Consider the following 25,919-nt stretch of genomic DNA (forward strand, 5'->3'; position numbering starts at 1 on the left):
GTTTAATTTTGTCCATTTTTAAAATGTGGTATATCTTTTAAGTCTCTTTAATCTACAGTTTGGCTCTCTTTTCCTTTTCCTTATGATTATTTGCTGAAGAACCTGGGTCCTTGGACCTGTGGAGTCTCCCACAGTTCAGATTTAGTAGATTGTGTCTCAGTGTGCAGTTCGACATGCTTTTCTCTGGATTTCATGTGAATCAGCAGCTGGATCCAAACGCTTGATCAGCCTCAGGTTTGGTCCCTTTGGCAAGGCTGGGGTGGTTTGGGTCTTTCCTCTGGAGTGCTACTTTCTGTTTGTTCCACACTTTGCTCATAGCAGGTACCCAGAGCACCACTTCTGTGGGAGGACGGTGGGGCTGAGAAGAGGCCAGGCCCAGCTCAGCCTCTCTGGCTCTGCAGTCCTTGTCAAACCAGTCTTTCCAGCATGAGTGTGATAAGGTGTTGCAAGAGGAAAAGCCTGGACATCTCCTCTCCCCCTCTCAGACCTTCCCTTCTTCCTTCATGATGCCCTTCTTTCCTAACTCTCAGCTCCCCTGCCTTTCATTATCTGTCCCCATTCTTGTCCCTTTTCTTCAGCTTTCCTCTCTTTCTTTCTCCCTCTGTTTATAGAGTGTTCTGAAGGGAAAAAGGTTGTTTGAGGCTTAGGAGAGGGAGTCTCATCCTGCTTGATTGCTCACCATCTGGGGGACTGTGGAAGCCTCAGTTTATCCATCTGTAAAATGAAGGTATTGGTCCTGATGACTTAAATGGTTGCCTCAAACTCTGTACTATGAGTATTCTGTTTTATACATTTTCTTTGTGTTTGAAAGCTATTTTATTTTTTTATTTTTTGTGAGGAAGATTAGCCCTGAGCTAATATCCATGCTAATGCTCCTCTTTTTGCTGAGGAAGACCGGCTCTGAGCTAACATCTATTGCCAATCCTCTTCCTTTTTTTTTTTCCCCCAAAGCCCCAGTAGATAGTTGTACGTCATAGTTGCACATCCTTCTAGTTGCTGTATGTGGGACACAGCCTCAGCATGGCCGGAGAAGCAGTACGTTGGTGCCTGCCTGGGATCCAAACCCGGGCCACCAGTAGCGGAGCGCATGCACTTAACTGCTAAGCCACGGGGCTGGCCCTGAAAGCTATTTTAGAGGATTGCCCTGCTTCTTCAGGTAGGGCACAGCGCCAGTGGAAGGAAATGGAGATATGAATATGGCTTAGAGAGTAGCCAGAATCTAGTCTTTCCCCATATCTACGCCATCAGGCCCGGTGGGCTGGGTGAATAGTAGAAGGCTCTGTGGGCTGTGGTTGTGGCCTCACCTGCTAGTCTCAAGCTCTGGGTACAGAAACTTGCCTTACATGATAGAGAGGTGTCAGCTGCCATTGCTGCTGCCGTGCTAGCAGGTGGCTGAAGATGTGGGCAAGTGGAGGGCCAGGGAGTGTTGCTTCAGTATGAGAGTAGGCTCAGCTCCAGGCCCAGGAACTTGTCAGTTGGTCCTGGCTTTCTTATGTGCAGGCCCCATCCAGCGTACTTGGAATTTGATGGGCAGCTCAAGCCTGTGTCTGGTGTGAGGGTGACTCTATGCTCACCTCAGAGACAGAGCCACTACCTGATCAACTGTTGCTGTGAGGATCTGGAGGTAAGGGGCTGTGCTCATGGCTGGCCTGTACCTTTGTATATACCGAGCCCATTGCCCTTTAGGTGGAAATTGCCCCCGAGAGGAGGTGTCATGTGATGTACTGGGATTTATCTGGCCTTTCCCTAGTGCTGGGACACTTGAACATGTGCCTGTGGTGTTTCTGTTTGTTTTGCTATTATTTCACACATTTAAAATTTCATTTATTTTGTACTTAAATAATTTTGAGGCCAAGTAAATTCAGGTTTTTGCATCCTGTATGTCTGCCAAGGTTGTTTAGGCCTAAGGAGGTAGACCAGGTTTTGTTTTCTTGTTTTGAGTTTTTTTGTTTCAAGTTTTCTGAGGCTTATCCTTGAGGGAGGAGACTGTAAGGAATTCCAGAGTCAGGGAGGCGTGAGCTGTGCTGGAGGAAGGGCTGGAGAGGCTCCTGGGCCCTGCTCAGGAGCTTCCCTTGGGAGTGGGTATCAGGCAGCCAGCAGCAGGCCTGATGGTGAGGGGAGAGCTGTAACTTCTGTATGAGAGATCTATACCACTACATGTGAAAATGAATTACTCAGAATTTGGTGAGGTCAAGACCACAACCATAGCTAGTTGCTAAGGTGTTGAAGCAGGAGTTAAAGCCATGTTTTCTGGTGTTGGCTGCTCTGCTGTTCTTTGGTGTTTGTGATCAGCTAGTGGTGAAGGTCCTTAGAGGGAGTCCCTGCTTTTACCTCAGATGTTGGCAGGTAGGAGGCGCAACAAAAATTATCCCAGGCCAGAGCTCACTTTTCTCATTCTTCAGGCTTTGAATATGTGCTCTTTTATAGAGCAAGATGTTTCACTGAATCTCCTGGTAACTATTAGTGTTTGATTTTTTTTTTGATGTCACTATTTAAAAAAAAATTGAAGCATAATTTACATGTAGCAAAATGCATAAATCATGAATGAACAGCTTAATACTTTTTTTTTTTTTTTTGGTGAGGAAGATTAGCCCTGATCTAACATCTGTTGCCAGTCCTCCTCTTTTTGCTGAGGAAGACTGGCCCTGGGCTAACATCCATGCCCATCTTTCTCTACTTTATATGTGGGATGCTTGCCACAGCATGGCTTGATGAGCAGTGCGTAGGTCTGTACCCAGGATCTGAACTTGCAGACCCTGGGCCACCAAAGCAGAGTGCATGAACTTAACCACTGTGCCACCGGGCCGGCCTCTCAACACATTTTTACTTACGTGTACACCCTTCAGATCCAGTTATAGAAGTTTTCTGGAAGGTTCCATTGTGCCTTTCCCAATCAGCATCTCCCCACAGGTAACCACTCTTCTCACCTCTGTCCTTGCTTAGTTTTGCTGCTCTTGACCTTCATGTAAGTGGAATGATAGAGTATTTATGTACTCGCATGTGTCTGTCTTTTCTTATTGAACATTTGGTCTCTGATATCTGTGTGGTTCTGTATAGCAGTTCTCTTTTATTGCTGTATAGTATTTCACATGTGAGTATACCACAATTTACTACTTTTCCTGTTGGTGGAATTTAGGTTGTTTCCAGTTTTTGACCATCATAAATAATACTGATACGAATGTTCTTGTCTGTATCTTTTGGGTATATACCTAAGAGTGAATTGCTGGATATATTTGATGTTTTAATTACTGGGAATTTTATTTATATTCCTCTTGTTATATTCTATTTTTGAACTTTTTATTATGGAGAATTTCAAGTATACTTAAAGACAGAATAGTACAGTGAATCCCATGTACTTATCACCAGCCCCAGCAACCATCAACCAGTGGCCAGTCTTGCCCCATTCACACTACCAACCCCTGCCCCACCCACCCCACGTTATTTTGAAGCAAATATCAAGACATCCTGTCATCCATCAGTAGTTTAGTATGTATCTGTAGAAGATAATGTAACCACATCTGCTGAAGGCCTTCCTGCTCCTTCTCTCTAGTTCTGGTGTTCTTCTTTGGAGTTTTGTATCATAGTCTTCATGATGGAGTGTGGCTCCCAGTTCCTGTTACTCCTCGTCTAGGTAGAATTGCCTAGGTCAGGTGGTTTTTCCAGGCAGCTGTTGAACCAGGAATCAGCATGGTATAGAGTTGGGAGAGTCATCTTAGGACTTTGGAATGTCAGTCACTATTGTGGGCACCACTTTTTGTTGGGTTAATTTTTCATTTGCACAAGTTAGCCTGATCTAAGAGAAAGATGAGAAGTGAGCTGGTGAGTACTTCTTCTGTGCTTAGGTACCTGATTGCTTTCCCAAATGGCTGCACTGGTCTAGGACAGGTGGTTCTTTCCCCAGTGTCCCAAGAATCTGGAGGATGCGACCTCCAGGAAGCTGGGCTTCAGCTCCTCATAGATGCTGCCCCTCATTCGAAGGGCAACAGGCAGCAAACTTAGATTTGGAAATGTGATTTAGAAAAGGTTAATGTTTTTCAGAACAGTGAAACTACAGTATGAAGATTAGGCTTGGGAGCCCTAAAATACTCTAGCTTCCCTCTCCTGTCCTTCTTGAGCTCAGTACTTGTATCTGTGTTCCCACTGCCCTGAGCCCGGAGTTGTTCTGGGTTGGCCCAGGAGGTGCCCTGGTCCAGAGAAGCAGCAATAGGAGCAAAGAGCACCACAGATACCTTATTATTTGGAATAATTAGCCCATAAATTCTCCATAGCAGTTTTTCTCCAAGGCAGTCAAGTTTGACTAGAAAAACATAGCACCATGTTTTGATTCATTAGTCGTCTAGATGGTCACCCTCCCATATTCTCATGCTGGCTAACTATGAAGTACCATTACTCTCAGCTTGAATTTATGGCAACTACTGCCCACCATGCTCATTAATCAAGCAATGTGAGAAGGGCAAACTGCTACTAATGCTGTTTCAACCTGTCCCACCTTCTGTCCTCATCCATCTCATGTTATTAATGAGGGAGTTTGGCAGTAACTCAATTTCAGTGAAAGTAAGGGAAAAGTCACTCATATCTTTAGGTGGGAATTTATTTTTTTTATTTTTTATTTTTTTGTGAGGAAGATCAGCCCTGAGCCAACATCCATGCCAATCCTCCTCCCCCTGCTGAGGAAGACCGGCCCTGAGCCAACATCCACCGCCACTCCTCCTCCCTTTCTTCCCCAAAGCCCCAGCAGACAGCCGCATGTCACAGTTGCACATCCCTCCAGCCGCTGCACGTGGGACGCGGCCCCAGCATGGCCGGAGAAGCGGCAAGTCGGTGCGCGCCTGGGATCTGAACCCGGCCCGCCAGCAGCGGAGCGCGTGCACTCAACCGCTAAGCCACTGGGCTAGCCCTAGGTGGGAATTTAAATTCAAGGGCGTTTTGCCAGTGTCTATCAATTCTAATGTATATAACCTTTGACCCAGCAATTCCACATCTAGGATTTTATCCTCAAATTCCCTGCCAGAAGAATGCAAGGATGAGAATGAGAGAACCCTTGAGAGCAAAACATGTTGGGTTACTTAGACATTTAAATGTGCCACAAGCAGAAGGGGCAAGTGAAGAGGTGGATCTGTCCACTGGGGCTGAGCTCTCCCAGTTTTAGGAAATTTAAAAAAGTGATGATTATGAAGTATGTGATTCCATTTGGGCTTTAAGAAGGAAATAAAAAGAGATGTACTTCTTTATGTGTGTGGATACATTAAATGTGTCATTTGTGGAGAGCTACTAAAGAAACCCAGCCTGCTCACCTGAGGAACTGTGAAGGAAATGTGCTTTCGCTTGTGCCCACTATGTTATTGGAATTTGTTTTACCTTCCTGTGAATTATTTTTATTGTGTTAAGTCCAAAGGTAAGGACCAGACAGCTGATGGCATCATTGTGAGGCTGATTGTGCATCTTCTGAATCGTGACCGGGAATCGTTAGTGGGAAGTCTAATACTGGGAAACACTGGGTTCAGCCTGCCCAGATCTTTCATTTAGCTCTGGGACCTCTGAACTCAGTGATGGTCTGGTTGGCAGTTTTTTCCTCCGGAAAGGAAGGCTCCTGGGAAAGGGAAGATGAAACTATTTTTAATCTTAAGCAAACATAGCCCAATGTAGTAATTTCAAGCCCCAGTGTGACATTTTCTTCCATTATAACCCAAGTCATTTTTAAAACAAATAAAGTATTTTTTTTTTGTATATTTTTTGTTCATAGTGCTTCTGGAGGAAAATGCTTTTAAATTTCCCCTCACAAACTTGGAGGGTTTGGGGGCCTGGTGGGCTCTGTGTTTTGAATTATGCAGTCTGGGATGCTGGAACCTGGAATGCTAGTGGACAAAGTTGCTGGTTGTGAGGTAAGTGGTGAGGTTAGGGTTACATAAGTTGTCACAGTTTATAGAGCTCATCTGCTGACTTTGCTTCACAAATGTTGATGAATATCCCTGCTTTGCTAGGGAGGAACTAAGGTCCTGAGAACGGAGGTGGACCATGTTCCACATTCCTTTTTCTTTCCATTTCATATGCTATATATTTTTGTAATTTTTAATTTCGATGTCACTTCAGACTTAGAGAAAAATTGCAAGAATAGTACAAGGAACCCCTAAATACTCTTTACCTTGAGTCACCATTTGTTTATATTTTGCCTTGTTTACTTTGTCGTTCTCCTTTTTTATCTATAGATTTTTTTTTCTTGAACCATCTATGTATGAGTAATTGGCAAACATCATGCCCCTTTACAACTATGTACTTAATTGTATATTTTCTGAGAATAAGGACATTCTCTTAACCACAGTACATCTATCAAAATCAGGAAATTTAACATTGGTATAATATCTAATCTACGGTCCATATTCAGATTTCCTCAGTTGTCCCAATAGCATCTTTTTCTGTTTTTGAGGGAGATAGCCATGAGCTAATATCCGTTGCCAGTCTTTCTCTTTTTGCTGAGGAAGAGTGGCCCTGAGCTAACATCTGTGCCCATCCTCCTCTGTTTTGTATGTGGGACGCTGCCATAAGCGTGGCTTGATGAGCGGTGTGTAGGTCCGTGCCTGGGATCTGAACCTGCGAACCCAGGGCCGCCGAAGTGGAGCGCGCAAACTTAACCACTACGCCACTGGGCCAGCCCCTGACCTATTTTTGAACTTGACTGAAAGGCTAGGTCTTCACCTACATCATTGGGTGGTGATGGTGGGCCCATTTCCCAAGGGAAAATGAGTGTCTGCCTGGACCCTCCTGTAACCTCCCTTCCTAGTGCTACTGGGTAGACAGAATGGTCTAGGAAGTGGAGATCACACTCTGAGGCCTTGGCTTTCCCTGATTGTTGCTGATCTGCAGTCTCCTCCACCCTGGCCAGGTCCTGTTTTCTGGCCCTCGCTGAACCAGTCTGAGCCCAGGACCCAGGTGAATTAGACCCTGTGCCAGCCCTCAGGGGACACGCGTCTAGTGGGGAAAGTTTTTATTGAGAAATAAAAGAAACTTATATAATTTTTCTTGAGACTTTAATCCTCTAAGAGCAAGCATTTTCATTTTTATAGTGTTCTTCATTTGTGAAGAGATTGAAACACACATGGAGTGGAGTGGGAATTAAAGAGCAGATGGGGGAAGGTAGCATGGTGTCTGATATTGAGTAGGTGGTCAAAATTTGTTGAATAAAAATCATCAAGGAAATATAATTCCTATCATGTGTTTCTTTGTTAGACCAGGGTGCTTATGGAAAAAGAAAATTATTGCAGAAGCAAATAGTGATGTTTCTGTGATATTTATCCAGTGTCTTTCATCCAAATAGTGAAACAAATACCAAGTATCATTATTTAATTTGCCATTTGCCCAAGTTATCTCTGTTCATGTTGTTGATTATTATTGTAGCTGGTGTTAATTCATTCCATATTTGCCTAGAAAACAAAGTTTCTGAGAACAGATTTAGGTTTATAAAATAATTATTAAAAAAAAATCCTGTTGGCCAAAACACTTGCAGCTGCTCCATTGCACCTGCTGTCACTCTGCTCTCTGGAGTGCTGGGAACTCTGATAGTCATTGACTTCTTGCCTGTCCCGTATCCAGAGGACAGCCATACCTGAGGTTCTGTTGGGCAGGACCACTGCTTTTCTGTTTAGGGGTAGATGAAGTTAGAACATGTTCATTCTCCTTTGGAGTGTTTTGGAAGTGGTTTCTTTAAGGCCCACTGTGTCCAGGCCCATAATTGCTGAGTGCCACTTACAGGCCTTGGCGCCCAGGTGCTGCGCTCAGTGTTATGGAGTCATCCAGCAGGACATGAGCCACGAGAAAGTAACCAGTACCAGACAGGTGCACGCTGGTCCTGTGCAAGGTGCTTGCTGAGTCTTAGATGCCTGTGCAAGTTGAGGCCTTGTCACTTCCTTGGCCCCAGGGTCAGTGTCAAATTCAATACTTAATAGTCTACAAAAGCAAAAGATAGCTGAGATCCCTGGATGCATTACAAGTAACCTGAAAAATAGATTTGCAAACTTTAAATTAGCCGCCTTTGAATTAGCTGCACTTGTTTACAGGGTGGACCCTCCCAGAAGCTGCGTAGTTGGCAGCTGCACTACTCCTTGGCATGTAAGAGGTGGAAACTGGTGTCAAGAGCGTGCGAGGTGACTTCCTGCTTCTTAGCCCTTCTGCAAGTAGAGAGCTTAAATGACTTTTTGAGGTGTCTGTGGATTATGAGTTTATAAGAGAGCTTTTTAATCAAGAGAGCTTGATTACAAAAAAAACGAAAACAAAACTCCACCTCTCTAGATAAATGCTTCTGATAACTGGTGAATTTGCTATATTTTTAGTTCTTTGTCCCAAAGAAGTCTGGATTTTCCTCTAATCGTTTGCTGAATATGGCAGGTAATAATCTAAGGCTGGCAGAGGACTGGAGGGCTGCTCCCTCCTTTGGGATGAGAAGCATCTCTGAGGAGCCCATGGCTCCCTGTTTGCTCCCCTTCTGGTTCTGAGGCAGGTTGATGGGTGGAACACCTACTTGGGTTGTAGCAGTTAGCAAGATCCTGGAAGGGGCCCTACAGAGGGATCTAGAGAGAGAGTGAGGACTGCTGTTTTTGTGGCCATTTTTCTCAACTAGGTAAAAAATGTCTTAAGCCCAGCATGCCTTGTTGCCTTAGGATGAACAACTTGACAAGGCTGTAGAGGACACTCCCCAATCCCTATTGGTTTCTGCCCTGGCTTCTGTCTGCATCTCCCGTTCTCCCCCTGTATAGAGGGATACTCTGTCTGTATCCCTTGATATAGAAATCTTATCAAGGGATAACTAGGTGAAGGGGCAAATGTAGGGACAGAGGCCAAATCCTGTTTATCAGACTCTACAGGGCAGCTTAGTCTGAGAAAATAGAATCACAGCTCCGTCTGGTTTACTCACATTCTCCCTTTTGCCTGTGACCTCTCTGCGTTCCTGTCCTTTTCCTCTTACTGACCATTTAGTTCTGAGAGATAGGGCAGTAGCTGTCCCCATGGCTTTGTAAGGGACTAGCCTATTGCCATGAAATCCCTCACAGTGTCATCTTTATTCCTGCATGAGATAAATGCAAGGAGGAGGTTCCTGACTCTTGATTAGGTCTGTTCTTAAGACCACAGAATCTTTAAGATTCATTGGACTAGTATACAATGAGAAGACATAAAATAAATTTTCCGTTTGCAAAACAGGTCCTTTAAGTAGTTAGCTCCCAGCGCAGATGATTTACATGGAAACTGGGAAGGGCAGGGTGCCTGTGTGCTGACATTAGAAGCTGGTTGAAGATTCATGGGAAATGAAGATAAAAGCATCTGAAGAATTAAGCTGTGGCCTGGTGAGATCTCTGTCCTCTTGGGCTGTGGGAGTCTATCCGTGCCTGACAGTGGTCCAACTTGGAAATTCAGGAGATCCTAGCTCTATTTGAAAGAAGAAAACAACACCTTTCATGTATCAGGAGGTTCTGGCCACCGCTGAAAAGCATGTTGTAGCTGCTACTTTCTCCCCAATACTTGGGAATATGTAAATTATAGCTGTACCTTTTTGATAAGACAGACAATCTCTTGCATTTGTCCTTCCCTTATCCCTTTTTGCTTTTTTTTTGTGTGTGTGTGTGTGTGAGGGAGACCAGCTCTGAGCTAACATCCATTGCCAATCCTCCTCTTTTTGCTGAGGAAGATTGGCCCTGGGCTAACATCCGTGCCCATCTTCCTCCAGTTTATATGGGATACCGCCACAGCATGGCTTGACAAAGCAGTGCGTTGGTGCATGCCTGGGATCTGAACCCCGGGCCGCCGCAGCAGAGCGCGTGCACCTAACCGCTGTGCCACCGGGCCGGCCCCTTCCTTTTTGCTTGTAATTTTTAATCCTTGTGTTCTAAAATGCAGGAATTAGTTTCCAAATAATTACTACTGAGTGGAAACCCACTTTTTCTTTTGTGCTAAGGGAATGATCAAAGCCTGCAGAAAGGAGGTAGAGGCAGTGGGATGTCAGGACAAGGGCATCTTGAAGGATTTCTTCAGTTGTGTTTACCTGGATGTAAATCCATCTTACTTGGTGTAGAGGTGCCTGAACTGGACACATTTCTCTAAATCTGTGCTGTGGTCCTTGAGGAGCAGCCCAGCATCCTCTGCTGAGGAAGGCCAGTAAATGCAGGAGCTGATGGGATCTAGCCCAGGAGCTTTGCCTTCGCCAGTTCGCTGGGAACTGGTGTTCTCGGATGCTGCTCCAGGCAAGCCTAATTTCGAGGTCAGGCGTAGCAGGCGTCCTTGTCCTGTTCAGCATTGACCTTGCCCACTGCTTTACTGCCTGGTTGTAGAGTGGCCGTGGCTTTGCAGAACAGGGGTTCCAAAATTCTGCAAGGCCATCTTTTGGCTGTTTTGCTCCAGCCTTTGGAAGCACACTCCTAAAAGCTACCAGAGAAATTTGTGATTATTAGATTAGATTTTGTAGCTGCGGCAAGGCTGAGTAGGTAGAAGGGCCAGTTAGAGCCATATGTGGGAGGGAAGGAATTCTGCTAGCAAGAAAGTCTGAGCAAAGGGAGTGGGTGCTAGTTGTGTCTTGTCCTTTTATAAACAAAGTTTGTTGATTTGGCAGTTTCTGGCATGGTTGAAATGTTGATGGTCGAGCCTTAAGAATGTGGCCCAAAACAAGAATGTGGCCAAAAACGGGTCACAACTTTAAACACTAAACATTGAAGTATTTGCCTAAATAAACACTCGGTACAGTGGCACCTTACAGTGAAGGTGCAAGGACTCCCAGTCACCGGGGGCCAGGACACCCCTGTTTGGCTCCTGAGGCCTGTATTATGAGGCTGCTGGCAGGGCCAAGGGCTATGGTAAGGGGGGACCTGAGTAGGGAGCTGGGGGTGGCTGGGGCCACCCTGATATTTCATCTCATTCCTCTGTTTTGGAGTCTGATTAGCCAATAAAGTCAGGAAGACCAGCAGTCAGTTCCTTTTTCCTAAACCTAATTCATTGAAGTCAGATTAGCATATTAGTTTTGAGCTATGACATTTATTTTTAATCTCTTGTAGCATAATGGAAAAAATATTAGAAAGCTCAGCTTTTAACTTCAAAATATGAAATCAGGTGATTACTGTTTTCGTGCTTGGTGAATCATTTCAGAGATTTGGTGGAAACCCTTTCCCTGTACTCTGATGTTTACCGAGTGCGTGCTTGGTGCTAGGCATCTATTGGAGGAGAGGGCAGCAGAGTGTATGTTGCCGAGACCTCTTCAGTGGACCTCTTCTCCCTCCTTTTCTCTCTGGGAGCCCTGAGTGTCCATCTTTGACCCAGACAGACAGTAACCATCCTGCCCTCACAGTGTAGTCTCAACTCTACTTTTGTATTGAAATGAAGAGGATATTGGATAGCCAGGGGAAATTTGGGGAGCCAGAAGGCAACTTTTAGTTTCCAGTGAGTACCTACTTGGAAAATGCCTGTTTATAATATATAAATACTTAATTACCTCTTGTGTTTTTGATATAGTAATATATGTAAATCTTAGTTGAATATTTTTGTATGAAATTTGGGAAGACTGTATGCATAGCAAATGAAGCTTCGCACCTAGCACAGGGTAGGTAGGTAGTTGGTAAGTATGCACTGAAGTGTTAATTGTTGGGCTGCCTTGAGATAGTTGTAATTTGCTGTAATTGGGTTCTTGGATGCCACATGGATAGGTGGATGTGGTAATTCATTCCCACTTGGATTCTTCTTAGTCTGGTCTCTCACCTCTTGCACTTCCACCCCCACCTGCATCCCACTTCCCAGTCCAGCTGCTGCAGCCAAATGGACAGTTAGGCCTGGTCCTTGTCTTTGGGCTCAGCTTATCCTTTTCCGTCCTCAGTGCCCTGCCTGGGCATCGGTGATTAAAAGACTGGACCTAAGCCTCCTAAGTGTTTTTTTCTGAAGTCTAATTGGTGTGACTCTTGAGTAATGTGGGTTTTATTTAATATTTATTTATAAGTGTGGTAAAATATATATAACATAAAATTTACTATCTTACCCATTAAAATTTTTTTTAAATTGTGGTAAAAAACATATAAACATAAAATTTACCCTTTTAACTGTTTTTAAGTATACAATTCAGTAGTGAATAATGTTTAACGGGAACATATGGAGTTCAGTGGAGTGTAGAAGGAATTGTTTTTCAGTGAGCTTTTACGTAAGATGTTAAAACTACCCAGGTTAAAAACCATGGTCCAGTGGAGAGTAGCCATTCAGCCCTGGGTTTTGAACCTTGTGTTTCTTCTCTTCCTCTAGGACATGTTTGCACCTGAGTGAGTTTTTGCCCAGGTATTAAACCTTTGTTTCCTTCCTGCCAACCAAACCACCATCAGCAGAAACCACTGCCCTTCCTGGACCTCTGCTTTTGGTATCTGTGATAAGTGAGAATTTGCAAGAGTTTTCTAAGTGAGAAGTGTTCAAAGTAGCTTTTCTGTTTGGTAGACCATTGTGTAGTGCTTCCTTCTCAGAGGTGGTAGTTCTTTTGTCCCATGTATTTTTACTTTTAAATATTTTTTTTTTAATTAATTAATCAATTTTTTTTGTGAGGAAGATCAGCCCTGAGCTAACATCCATGCTAATCCTGTTCTTTTTGCTGAGGAAGACCGGCTCTGAGCTAACATCTATTGCCAATCCTCCTCCTTTTTTTTTTTGCCAAAGCCCCAGTGGATAGTTGTATATCATAGTTGCACATCCTTCTAGTTGCCGTATGTGGGACGCGGCCTCAGCATGGCCGGAGAAGCGGTGCGTCGGTGCGTGCCCGGGACCCGAACTTGGGCCGCCAGTAGCGGGGCGCGCGCACTTAACCGCTAAGCCGTGGGGCCAGACCACTTTTAAATCTCTTACTGTATGTGTCACCCTGGACTCATTTGGTGGGTTCCCCAGCTCCCTGATGGTGTCTTCGTGGGGCTGCTTCCACACCTCTGGTGATATTCCCACAGCGCACAGGCCAGGCAGGAACTTACATCATGTCAGGGAAACCTCATCTGCCTCATGAGCTGTGAGCGATTTTAGGGTGACACCTTGAATCTTCACCAGTGACTTAGCTCATCACCTTCTCATCTGAGGCCAAGGAGTGAAAAAGCCCTGTTTTTAATGCAAAGCAGAGAAATCTGTCTGTCTTTTTGGTATTTGGAGCCCAAATAAACAATGACTTCACACTATTGTTTTCCATTGTATTGAGTACATCCTGTTGGCCATCAGATTGAACAATTTGAAACTGGTTAACCCTCTAGAAATTTTATATTAATGTTAGACTGACATTTAACATTTAATTTTAACTTCTGAACGTCTGGACAAGAGCCTTTTTGCTGGATGGAACCTAAGTGGTTGTTTCAGTTAAGATTTTTGCTTTTTACTTTTCTAGAACCATTTAAAACAGGGATATGTAATTTTATTATTTTAGCTTGTTTTTTCTTTCCAGTTATTTTATTGAGATCATAATGGTTTATAACATTGTGTAATTTAAGGTGTACATTATTATTTATCAGTTTCTGTATAGACTTCATCATGCTCACCACCAGTAGTCTAATTTATATCTGTCACCATACATATGTGCCACTTTACCCCTTTTGCCCACCCCCAGTCCCCTTCCCCTCTGGTAACCACTAATCTGTTTTCTTTTTCCATGTATTTGTTTATCTTCCACATATGAGTGAAATCATGCAGTATTTGTCTTTCTCTGTCTGGCTTATTTTGCTTAACATCATACCCTCAGGGTCCATCCATGTTGTTGCAAATGGGACAATTTTGTGTTTTTTTTATGGCTGAGTAGTATTCTATTGTGTGTGTGTGTGTGTGTGTGTGTGTGTGTATATATCCATTCATCCATAGAAGGGCACTTGTGTTGCTCTCCACATCTTGGCTATTGTGAATAGTGCTGCAATGAACATAGGGGTACGTAAATCTCTTTGGATTGTTGATTGCAAGTTCTTTGGATAAATACCCAGTAGTGGAATAGCTGGGTCATATGGTATTTCTATTTTAATTTTTTGAGAAATATCCATACAGTTTTTCATAGTGGCTGTGAACCAGTTTGCATTCCCACCAGCAGTATATGAGGGTTCCCTTTTCTCCACATCCCTCCAACATTTGTTATTTTTTGTCTTGTTAATTAGAGCCATTCGGACTGGTGTAAGGTGATATCTCATTGTAGTTTTGATTTGCAGTTCCCTAATAATTAGTGATGTTGTACATCTTTTCATGTGTCTGTTGGCCATCTGTATATTTTCTTTGGAAAAATGTCTGTTCATATCCTCTGCCTATTTTTTGATTTGGTGGTTTGTTTTTTGTTGTTGTTGAGTTGTATGACTTCTTTATATATTTTGGATATTATTTTAGCTTGATTTTAAAAAGAAAATCCCATTTTCCTTAAATATTTTAATTACCATGTGAATGGTATCAATTTGACAATGTAAGTACTATTTTTAGGTAACATAGCTAATTGAGAGTAGGGGTTCCTGGGAGTGGTGGGATGGGCTACCTCTGCCTCATTTTGTGTGGTTTATAACGGGTTGAAGCTCACAACTTTTCCTTCATTCTTAGAAAGTAAAAACTGGTAGGGAGCCTGTTCTTTCAGAGTTTTTAGGTAAGATATGTTAAAGTTTCATTCTCTGTGGGTTTTTCTGCATATGAAGAAACACTAAGTTTACTATGAATTGAGTTGGTGCCACTTATGCATTTGTTCCTTACGTTTATTGAGTGGAATTTATTTATTGAGTGATCCTCCAGTGTGCATGGGGCAATCCTTAGCTCTGGGGAGGAAGCCTGAGCAGAACAGAGCTGCTGCTCACCTGGGGCTGGAATTCCAGAGAAGTCTCCTTCTAGTTCCCAGGGACGCAAGGCTGTCTGGATAGAGTAGAGTCAGAAAGCCTTGTGCCTTGTGGGCATATATCCAGCCCCCCTCTACCCCACGCAGGGCACATTCTTCAGTAGCATATAGATAGGGATTAGTATTGGTGAACAGGAAGGACCAGAAGGATTCTTTCCTGCTGAACTCTGCCTCGGATGCTTGGGGTCCTTGCCTGTCCCTGTAGAATGCTTTTGATTCCCTAGTTATGTCCCTACTGACTAATCTGGTAAACTTTAAATACACCTGCCTTGAAAGCAGATTTTATATATTTTGATATACAGAGGACACCACCTTTTAAGCACTGCTGAAAACTTGACATTTTACTTCTGCCCATCAGTGGAGAGTCCCCCATGTGACAGTTGGAGAAAAGAAGCATTGGCATGGCCACTGGCAGATTCTGAAGATTGCTGGCTGCACCCACAACTAGCTCTGATCTCTGAAGTGAGTCTTAGGGTCTGCGGCTCCCTGGGCTTTTCACCCCAGATTGTCATTTCATCATTAAGCGTCTATACCCCAGGAGACTGGTGGATGCCCCTTGCTTAGATATTCTTTCTCTCCCCCAGGCAGCTTTCTGTGGAAGTGCTGCCTCAGTGATGCTGTCAGGTGCTGAATATACGCCTGGCCCAGGGAGGGGTGGGATGGGTATCTAGGATACTGTGGGGCTCTCTTCACTGGTGCTGGTGGCTCTTGGGGCAGAAACACAGGCTTTTACAAAGAGAAGAAGGAGAGGGCAGCCTGAGTGGCTGCTTTGGGACAGCAGTGTCCCAAAGCGCTCTGCTGTGTCCAGGCTTTGCAGGCTCTGACACTTTTAAGGTTTCTCTGCCCCCCTGGGGTAGAATGTCTTGGACTAAGGGGTAAAACTGCTGCCTGGCAGCTGTGCCCATTTTTCACACTGTATGCAATGGCTATTGAGCATGTATTCAGAATGCCAGGGGCTTCGTCAAGGTTCCAGGAAGGTCCCTCTTTCCAGAGTTGGATTTCACTGGGAGTCTGGGGGCAGTGCTGAGCCTAGACTTAGTGGTGGGCACTGCATTGGGTTCTGGCACAGAGGAATGAATTACCCATTCTTACTACCCATTTCTCAGTAGGAGAGTTTCAGCAGCTTTTATCAGCCAAACAGTGGTGAGTTCAACTGAGACGTATTCTTGGGTTGCCATGAGCACTTCTGGTGGTCCAGAGGGTATATTGTGAGTATGTGTGTGCAGTGTTAAAAATGGGTGGCTGTGTCAGGAAGACTGGGTTACTCCAGCCATAGTCTTTCTCTGGTTCCTGAGCACCATCTCCTCCCACTACGTTCTGGCCATAGGCTCTGTGTGACCATGGTTGAGTGTTATCTCTCTTTGGGCCTTGGTCCCTGAAAAATGAGGAGAAGGATATCTGCAGTGCCTCCATCTCTGAGTGACCAAGTATGTGAGTGTGAGATAAGTGTGTATGAGTATGTGTAAAAACGATCCTGAGGGGATGTCCTAATGCAGGTGTGTGGATGCAGTCTGCCAAGTTCCTAGCACGGGGAGACATGACCCTTGCTTATAGGAAGCTAGCATCAGAAGGACAGAAGGCTGCTTTTTGCCAAGTCGCAGAAAGATCTTTTCTGTCCAGAGCATGGAAAACCAACACATAGCAGTTGGAGCTGTGCCCCGAACATCACCCACTTGCTAAATGTGGAGCACTTAGTCATGCCCATGAAAACAGATACCCTGTGTCGTCATGTGTCTGCAGATACCAGACTGAGCTTATGTTCCTGGTAGAACAGGGTGTGTCTCATACTGTTGCTGTTTTCAGATAAGAAATTTTAAAGTGGAGAAGCAGATTAGAAAAGTAAAAGATCAACTGGATCTAAGTAGAAAAGTAGGTAAACTAAGGAGTAAAGACATGAAAGAAGCTAAAACAAAAAAGAGTTGTATTCTCCTCATTCATTCATTAGGTGCGTGTTTGCCACTGTATGTGTGCTTGTGGCATACATCAGTTGTTGCAGCAGATGTGTCCCTGCCCTTCCACAACTTACAGTCTTGTGGGGTGCTGGTTGAGCTGAGCCATTTACTAAATAAGAGTTCAAAAGTATAAGAAAGGAAAAGGCCATTAAAAGAAGCACTATGCAATGGTAAAGAAAACTCTAAAGTTACAATTTAAGATAGTGTAAAACACAAGACCTAGAAAATTTTAAAAATTAAGTGATAAACTATAAAAAGTGTGAAAGCACAGACAGTTAAGAAACTGGCAGATATAAAAAAAAAGAAACACACAAAAGAGTTCAAAGAAAAACCTTAAACTTGGGGCACTTTCTGGGAGTCTGAGAAGACCTCCACCCAGAGTACGGTGAACACTGAGTGTTGAGTCAGGGATTTCCTTCCTTGCCTTTCCTGGTAGAGGACCCTTCAGAGGTCACTGGAAGGTAAGTGGTTCTTGGAACTGATTCCCACGGGACATCAGTTCTAAGTCTGTGGTTGTTTGATATCCACCTGGAGAAGTGGCACTTAACACTGCTGGCAAGTCTGTGGTAGGCAAAAGTGACCCAGCCATCTATCGATGGCAGGGAGGAGAGGTCCCTGTTGAGGAATGGGTCTGAAGTTCTGTGGGAGCTGCCTGGTCACATGTGGCCTTGGAGTGGAACAAGATAATAGAAACAGGAAGGAGGACATTGTTAAACCTGTTACTTATCTAGCATTAATGAGAGGCTGGGATCATGCCAAATGATAAGACATCTTCATTAACTTTCTAAGGTAGATGAATTTCAAATCCTTTTCTCATACCTTTGTAGAGCAGCTCCATGTGTTTTTCTGAGCCCTTAGGGAGCAAGTGCTGTCCTCGGAACTAGGGGTGCATGCAGACTCTGTTCTCAGGGGGGCTGTGTAAACTTGAGTGACATGGGCACCAAGAGATATGGGGATGATGGGTGGAGTAGAGTTGGGGCAGGGCAGGAGCCCCAGGGGCTGGCATCTGGATTTTAGATGCCATTCAGAATATGCCAGAAACACGCATGAGGACAGGGCTTTCTAGTCCTGAGAAGGTGGTGGACAAGACGCAGAGATGTAAAATAGGGTAGGAGGTGCTGGCCATTTTAGGATTTTTATTATTTTGAGATCACAAGACTCAGCCAAGCTGTTTACCTTCATGTGTTTCAAATACTTAGCAGAGAACCTAGACTAACATTACACATAACCTGAGTATCTGCCACCCAGCTTTGTCATACTTGAATGTTCTTCTGTATTTTTATAAGATCCTGTTTTAGGAAGTAGCGCAATTATAAGTTTGGAGACCCTTATGAACCCCTCCTTTTTCCTTTGCCCTCTCTTCCTAGAGTGACCATGACCCTGAATTTGGTGTTTATGATTACATGCATGATTTTATTTATTTATTACATACATATGAATCTGTAAACAATTTTGAAACATTTTATATAAATGGTGTTAATATCTTTATGCAGTGGGCTCTTTTTTTTTTTTTTGTGAGGAAGATCAGCCCTGAGCTAACATCTGATGCCAATTTTCCTCTTTTTTTTTTTTTTTTTTAGTTTTTTATTTATTTTTTCCCCCGAAGCCCCAGTAGATAGTTGTATGTCATAGCTGCACATCCTTCTAGCTGCTGCTTGTGGGATGCGTCCTCAGCATGGCCGGAGAAGCAGTGCGTCGGTGCACGCCCGGGACCCGAACCCGGGCCGCCAGCAGCGGAGCGCCGCACTTAACCGCCAAACCACGGGGCCGGCCCCCAATTCTCCTCTTTTTTCTGAGGAAGACTGGCCCTGAGCTAACATTGTGCTCATCTTCCTCTACTTTATATGTGACGCTGCCACAGCATGGCTCGACAAGCAGTGCATCGGTGCGTGCCCAGGATCCAAACCAGTGAATCCCGGGCTGCCACAGCCGAGCGCGTGCACTTAACTGCTTGCGCCATGGGGCTGGCCCCACTGGGCTCTTTTTTGCTAAACATTTTTTGACATTTACTGATTTTAGTTCTTGTAGTTTTAGTTCATTTTAATTGTCCTACAGAGTTCCATGCTGTGAACCTACTACAACCTATTGGAGCTTTCTCCAGTTGATGGACGTTGAGGTTGTTTCCAGCTTTTTAGTGTTGCAATGAACGTGCCTGCTCTGTCTCTCTGTGTATGTGTGCACGTTCCTCTGAGTGTGTGCCTAGGAGTGGAAAGGCGCACCTAGGCTGGTGAGTCCTCTCCAGGTGGTTGGACCAGCCCATACTCCCACCAGTAGCCATTCAGTTCCTTCCTCTCAGTGGTGTCACACGTAAACATTTTTGCCTATTCTGATTGATGTGGAAATGTTTTTCTTGTTGCTTTAATTTTCTTTTCCCTGATTACTAGTGAGGTTAAGCATCTTTTTGTGTGTTTACTGCTATTCAGGTTTTCTTTTCTGTGAATTACCTGTTATCTCTCCTGTGTTCAACCCATTTTTATTTTTAGGGCACTTGATGTATTTTGATAAGGGATCCTTTTGCCATCATTTGCATTGAAAGAGCTCTCTCCCAGGTTGTGGTTAAGCCTTTTTACTTTATGGTGTCCTTTATTGTCGAGGAATTTAAAATTCTAATTTAAATTATCTCTTTTTTAGATTTAAAAAATTTTTTGAGGTAATTGTAGATTCACATGCAGTCATCAAAAATAATACAGAAAGATCCTGTGTACCCTTTCCTAGTTTCCCCCAATGGTAACATCTTGCAAAACTATAGTACAGTATCGTAGTCGAGATATTGACATCGATACAGTCAAAATACAGAACATTTTTATCACCACAAGGATCCTTCATGTTGCCCTTTTACAGCCACACCTGCTTCCCTCATGTCTGGACCCCTTTTGACCCCTGGCAACCACTAATCTATTCTCCATAATTTTGTCACCTAAAGAATGTTATAAAAATGAGATCATAATATATAACCTTTTGGGATTAGCATTTTTCCCTCAGCATAATTCCCTTGAGATTCATCCAAGTAGTTGAGTGTATCAGAAGTTCATTCCTTTTTGTTGCTCATTCCGTGATGTGGATGTACCATAGTTTGTTTTGCCATTCATCCATTGAAAGACATCTGGGTTGTACCATTTGTTGAAAAATCTATTTTTTTCCCGTTGAATTGCTTTTGCACCTTTGTCAAAAATCAGTTGGGCATTCTTGTTTAGGTTTATTTCTGGATTCTCTGTTCTGTTCCATTGATTTATGTGTTTGTCCCTCCACCAATACAGTCTTGATTGTAGCTGTCTAAATTTTGGTATTAGGTAGAATAATTCCTCTTTATTATTCTTTTTCAAAATTTGAAGTAATTTTTGGCTGTTCTAGTTCCTTTGCCTTTCCATATAAATTTTAGGATAATCTTGTCTATATCTACAAAAATTCTTGCTGAGATTTTGATAGGAATTGCCTTAAACCTTGAATTAGTTTCCTAGGGCTGCTGTGAAAAAAACTTTCCACAACCTTAGTGGTAGAGAATAACACACACATTTGTTCTCTCACAGTTCTGGAGACTAGAAGTCAGAAATCAAGGTGCTGTGCAAGGGCTGTGCTCCATCTGTGGGCTCTGAGGAAGAATCCGTTCCTTGTCTCTTCTAGCTTCTGGTGGCTGCCAGCATTCCTTGGCTTGTGGCCACATCATTGCAACCTCTGCCTCAGTCTTCACATCCCTTTCTCCCTCTGTGTGTACATAATCTTCCTCTGCCTCCCTCTTAAAATGACAATTGTGGTTGGATTTAGGACCCACCCAGATAATCTCTCAGTCAAGATTCTTAATTTAATCACATCTTCAAAGACTCTTTCCTTGTAAAGTAACATTTATAGATTTCAGGGATTAGGACTTGATATATTTGGGTAGCCATTATTTAGTCTATTACAAATCTATATATCAGTTTGGGGAGAATTGACATCTTTGCTATGTTGAGCTTTCCAATTCATTAACAAAATGAATCTCTCCAGTTGTTTAGATCTTTGTTGATTTCTTTCACCAGTGTTGTGTAGTTTTCAGCATACTGAAACTGTACATGTTTTGTTAGACTTATACCTAGGTATTTCATTTTTTGAGTGATTTAAGGTGGTATTATATTTTTAATTTGGTTTCCACATGTTAATTTCTAGCATATAGAAATACAGTTGATTTTTGTGTGTTTTGTATCCTGTGATCTTGGAAACTCACTTATTAGTTCTAGGAGTTTGTTTTGTAGATTTCTTGGGATTTTCTACATAAATAATTATGTCATCTGCAAAAGGCAAATTCTTATCTGTTTGCCTTTTGTTGCATTTTGTGGCCTTATTGCGTTGGCTAGAACTTTTTGCACTATGTTGAATAAGAGTGATGAGACCAGACAGCCTTGTCTTGTTTCTGATCTTAAGGAGAAAGCATTCAGTCTGTCACCATTAAGTATAATGTTAGCTATATGTTTTTTGTGGATGCTCTCAACAAGTTGAGACAGTTCCCCTCTGTTCCTCTTTTTCTGATAGTGTTTATTATGAATGGGTGTTGACTTTTGCCAGGTACTTTTTCTGCAGTAATTGATATGATCATGTGATTTTTGTTTTTTAGTCTATTAATGTGATGGGTTACGTTGATTGACTTTCAGATATTGTACTGGCCTTCCATCCCTGGAATAAGTACCACTTGGTCATGGTGTATAATTCTTTTTATATATTTCTAAATTCTGTTTGATAATGTTTTGTTAAAGATTTTTGTGTCTATGTTCATGAGAGGTATTGGTCTGTATTTTCTTTTCTTTTTTTTTTGTACTGTCTGTGTCTGATTTTGGTATCAGGGTAATGCTAGCTTCATAAAATGAATAGGGAAGTGTTCTCTCCTACTTTCTCAAAAAGATTTTGTAGAGTTAGTGTTAATTCTTCTTTAAATATTTGGTCGAATTTACTAGTGAAGCCATCTGGGCCTAGAGATTTCTTTTTGTGGGAGTTTTTAAATTACTAGTTCAGGGCCGGCCCCATGGCTTAGTGGTTAAGTGCGCGCGCTCCGCTACTGGTGGCCCGGGTTCGGATCCCGGGTGCGCACCGACGCACTGCTTCTCCAGCCATGCTGAGGCCGCGTCCCACATATGGCAACTAGAAGGATGTGCAACTATGACATACAACTATCTACTGGGGCTTTGGGGAAAAAAAGGAGGAGGATTGGCAATAGATGTTAGCTCAGAGCTGGTCTTCCTCAGCAAAAAAAGAGGAGGATTAGCATGGATGTTAGCTCAGGGCTGATCTTCCTCACACACACAAAAAATAAGTAAATAAAATAAAATAAAATAAATAAATTACTAGTTCAGTTTCCTTAATAGTTTCCTTAAGAGAAATTATCTGTATCATATTGAGTGAGTTGTGGTAGTTTGCATTTTTTGAGGAATTGGTCTGTTTTGTTTGATTTGTCAAATTTATCTGTGTAGAGTTTTTTGTAGTATTTCCTTGTTATCCCTTTTGATGTCTGCAGTATCTGTAGTGATATCTTCTATTTCATTCCTGATATTGATAATTTGTGTCTTTTCTCTTTTTTCTTTGGCGGTCTTACTTGAGATTTGTTAATTTTATTAATCTTTCCAAAGAACCAGTTTTTTGTTTCATTGATTTTTCTCTGCTGTTTGGTTTTCAATTTTATAGGTTTCTGCTCTTTATTATTTCCTTCCTTCTGCTTGCTTTTGGTTTATTTTGCTGTTTTTTTTTTTTTTCTTCTTTTTTCTTTTTTATTTATTTATTTATTTATTTTAAAGATTTTATTTATTTATTTTTTCCCCCCAAAGCCCCAGTAGATAGTTGTATGTCACAGCTGCACATCCTTCCAGTTGCTGTATGTGGGACGCGGCCTCAGCATAGACCGGAGAAGTGGTGTGTCGGTGCGCGCCCGGGATCCGAACCCCGGGCCGCCAGCAGCGGAGCGCGAGCGCTTAACCGCTAAGCCACGGGGCCGGCCCTTTTTTTCTTTTTTAGATTCTTGAGGTGGGAGCATAGATTATTGGTTTGAGACTTCTCCTTTTTTGTAGTGAATTCGATTCTGTAAATTTACAACTAAGCACTGCTTTAGCTGTGTTCTACAAATTTTAATACAACCTCACAAGTGTATTTTTATCTGCATTCAGTTCAGTGTAATTTTTGACTTCCCTTGAGACTTCCTCTGTGACCCAGAGATTATTTAGAAGTATGTATGCCCAGGCGCACACCGACGCGCCACTTCTCCGGCCATGCTGAGGCCGTGTCCCACATACGGCAACTAGAAGAGTGTGCAACTGTGACATACAACTATCTCCTGGGGCTTTGAGGGAAAAATAAATAAATTAAAAAAAAAAAAAAAAAAAGAAGTGTGTATAGTTTCCAAGTGTTTAGAGATTTGCATGTTATCTTTCTGTTACTGATTTCTAATTTGATTCCATTGTGGTTGGAGGACACATTCAGTGTTATTTCAATTCCTGTAAGTTTGTCAAGGTTGGTTTTATGGCCCTGGATATGGTCTATCTGGGTATATGTTCTGTGGAGGTTTGAAAAGAATGTGTTATGCTTTTGTCATGTGGGGTGTGCTATAATTGTTGATTAGATCGTGTTGAATGATAGTATTTTGAGTTCTTTTGTATCCTTGCCGATTTCCTTGCTAGTTGTTCTATCAATTGTTGAGAGAGTGGTGTTGAAGTTACCAACTAGAATTGAGAATTTGTTTATTTTTCCTTTCAGTTCTATCAGTTTTTGCTTCACATATTTTGCAGCTCTGTTGTTTGCTGCATATACATTTAGTATTGCTCTTCTCCTTGGTGGAGTGACTTTTTTAATCATTATATAATGTCCCTCTCTGTCTTTGAAATTTTTATTTGCTCTGAAGTCTACTTTATCTGGTATTAATATAGCCACTCTTGCTCTCCTTTAATTAATGTTTACATGATATGTCTTTTTCCATTCTTTTATTTTCTGCCTGTCTTTGTCATCTCAGTGTTGTGATCTGTTGTCTTTTTTTTTCATTCAGTTTGAGCTCTTCCTGGTTCTTGGTATGACGAGTGATTTTTTACTGAAACCTGGATAATTTTGTATTTTATTCTGAAACTCTGGATTATGTTTTAGTTGGCTTTTTCTGACAGTCTTCTGGTAGGGGAAGGGGAGGGGAGGTGCTGGCTGATTACTGGGAAGTGGAGATAGAAGTCCAGGTTCCCCACACAGCCTTTGTTGACACCTGAAGGTGTGTGAAGTCCTTTTTACTGCTGGGCAGGGGTGGAAGTTCTAGTTCCCTAGGCCTCACTACTACTGAGTGTTGGTGAAACTTCTGCCTTTCCACTAGTTCTCCTCTGACACCATCCCAACAGGGAAGGAGAGAGGCTCCTTGTTACTGCTTGGGTGGGCATAGAAATTTAGGTTTCCCATGTGGTTTCCACTGACACCAAGGGGTGAGAGGAGGAGAAGGAAGGATGGCACATAGTTACTGACCAGTTCAGGTAAAAGTCTCAGCTCTCTACTTGGCCTTTTCTGACACTACCCCAGTGGGGATATTAGGGTGCCTTGTTACAGTCTCATGAGGGTGGAAGTCTAGGCTCCCTACTTGGCCTTTGCCGCCACTGGTGGGAGTGGGGCCAAAGTGTTTTCTGTGGTGTTTGGCTGGAATAGAGCTGTTATTGTCTAAATGTTTTCTGTCTTGCTAGGCTACCCCCTTCCTATTCCTTTGGCTAAAGAGAGCAGACTTTTGTTGGGACTTTTTGTGTCTCATCTGTTGGCATTTCTGGGTTGCCAGCTTCGTCAGCTCCAATCTTGGGATATATGAGGCAAAAAGAAAACCCAGAGAACTCACCACTGTGCCTTTCCTTGAGTGCTGAGGTCCCTATTTGCCTTCTTCTCTTGACTTTTTGGAATCTCATGTTTATTTTATGTACAATGTTTAGAATTTTTTGTTGTATTTAGTGGGAAACTAGGGAAAAATATGTCTACTCCATCTACCTGGAAGTAGAAGTTCACTTGTCTTTTTCTTTTATGTTTAGTGTTTTTGATATCTTTTTATTTATTTATTTTTTAAATAATTTTATTTATTTATTTTTCCCCCAAAGCCCCAGTAGATAGTTGTATGTCATAGTTGCACATCCTTCTAGTTGCTGTATGTGGGACGCGGCCTCAGCATGGCTGGAGAAGCGGTGCGTCGGTGTGCGCCCGGGATCCATGGGCCGCCAGCAGCGGAGCGCACGCACTTAACCGCTAAGCCACGGCGCCAGCCCTTGATATCTTTTTAAATGAAATCCTTCCTTATACTGATCTTCTACTATATTCTAAAAATTTTTAAGTTCTGCTTTTTTACGTTTGTATATCCAGTCCACTGGGAATTTATCTATTTGTGATGGAAAAGTGAGGGAGGAACCTAATTATATTTGTTTTTCCACGTAGATGACCACTTGTCCTGGTGCCTTTGAACGGCTCCTTTGCAAGCTGGTTTTGGGCTCTCACTCTGATTCCATAGTCCACTGTGTACTCTATCCCATGTGACACTGCCTTAAATACAGTAACTTCATGATAAGTCTTTATTTGGTAGGATAGGACTCCCAACCTTCAAATTTGTTTTACCTTCTTAGCTTTTGGCTCTGTCTCATGAATTTTAGTTCAAAGACAAAATAAGAACAGGAATAGCAAAATCAATAGCAAAAATCCTTGCTGGAATTGGCTTGGATTTGCCTTGACTAGAGTACACCATCCATTTCAGTGGCCTTGTTTTCTTTAGCAATTTTGGTTTTATTTACTTTGCATTACCCAGGTCAAAAAATACCATGTGGCCCCTTGACAGCTTGGCTCAGGGCAGGGTTTAATTCTTTTCCAGAATGAGAAATTGCTCGTGATGGCTGTGGTCACCTGTGGACACCTGGCAAGTCCCACAATGCATCTGTGTGGCTGCTAGCCTTAGAGAGGTGTCCTGAGCTGCCTGAAGCTGGTGCAGGGGTAGAGGGGACAATGTGCAGGGTTCTAGTCCCTCTATTGGGGGTAGAGGACTAGAGAGGCCAAATAAGTTTTATTCACTGGCACTGAGTTTGCAAATATGTGTTTAATAAACGAGTCCTGTGATTAGCGCTTGGGGTGTGAGGAGTGGGAAGTTGCTGTACTTCTCTATGCAAATACTTGGTTTTTTAGTCTTTTCAAAA

At 42.8% G+C, this 25,919-nt stretch overlaps 1 protein-coding gene across 8 annotated transcripts in view; it reads left to right on the plus strand.

Moving 5' to 3' along the window:
* DAG1 (dystroglycan 1) overlaps positions 1–25,919 on the plus strand; it is a 59,470-nt gene that overhangs the window by 14,767 nt on the left and 18,784 nt on the right. Inside the window, exon 1 of one of the 8 annotated variants that reach the window (XM_058558406.1) lies at positions 11,370–11,412. The exons of the other annotated variants lie outside the window; for them this stretch is intronic. The gene's annotated coding sequence lies outside the window, so the exon portion shown is untranslated. Of the gene's footprint in view, positions 1–11,369; positions 11,413–25,919 lie in introns of those variants that run through there. 8 annotated transcript variants of the gene reach the window in all.

Source organism: Diceros bicornis, chromosome 2, assembly GCF_020826845.1.
Source record: "Diceros bicornis minor isolate mBicDic1 chromosome 2, mDicBic1.mat.cur, whole genome shotgun sequence".
Classification (NCBI taxonomy): Eukaryota; Metazoa; Chordata; class Mammalia; order Perissodactyla; family Rhinocerotidae; genus Diceros; species Diceros bicornis.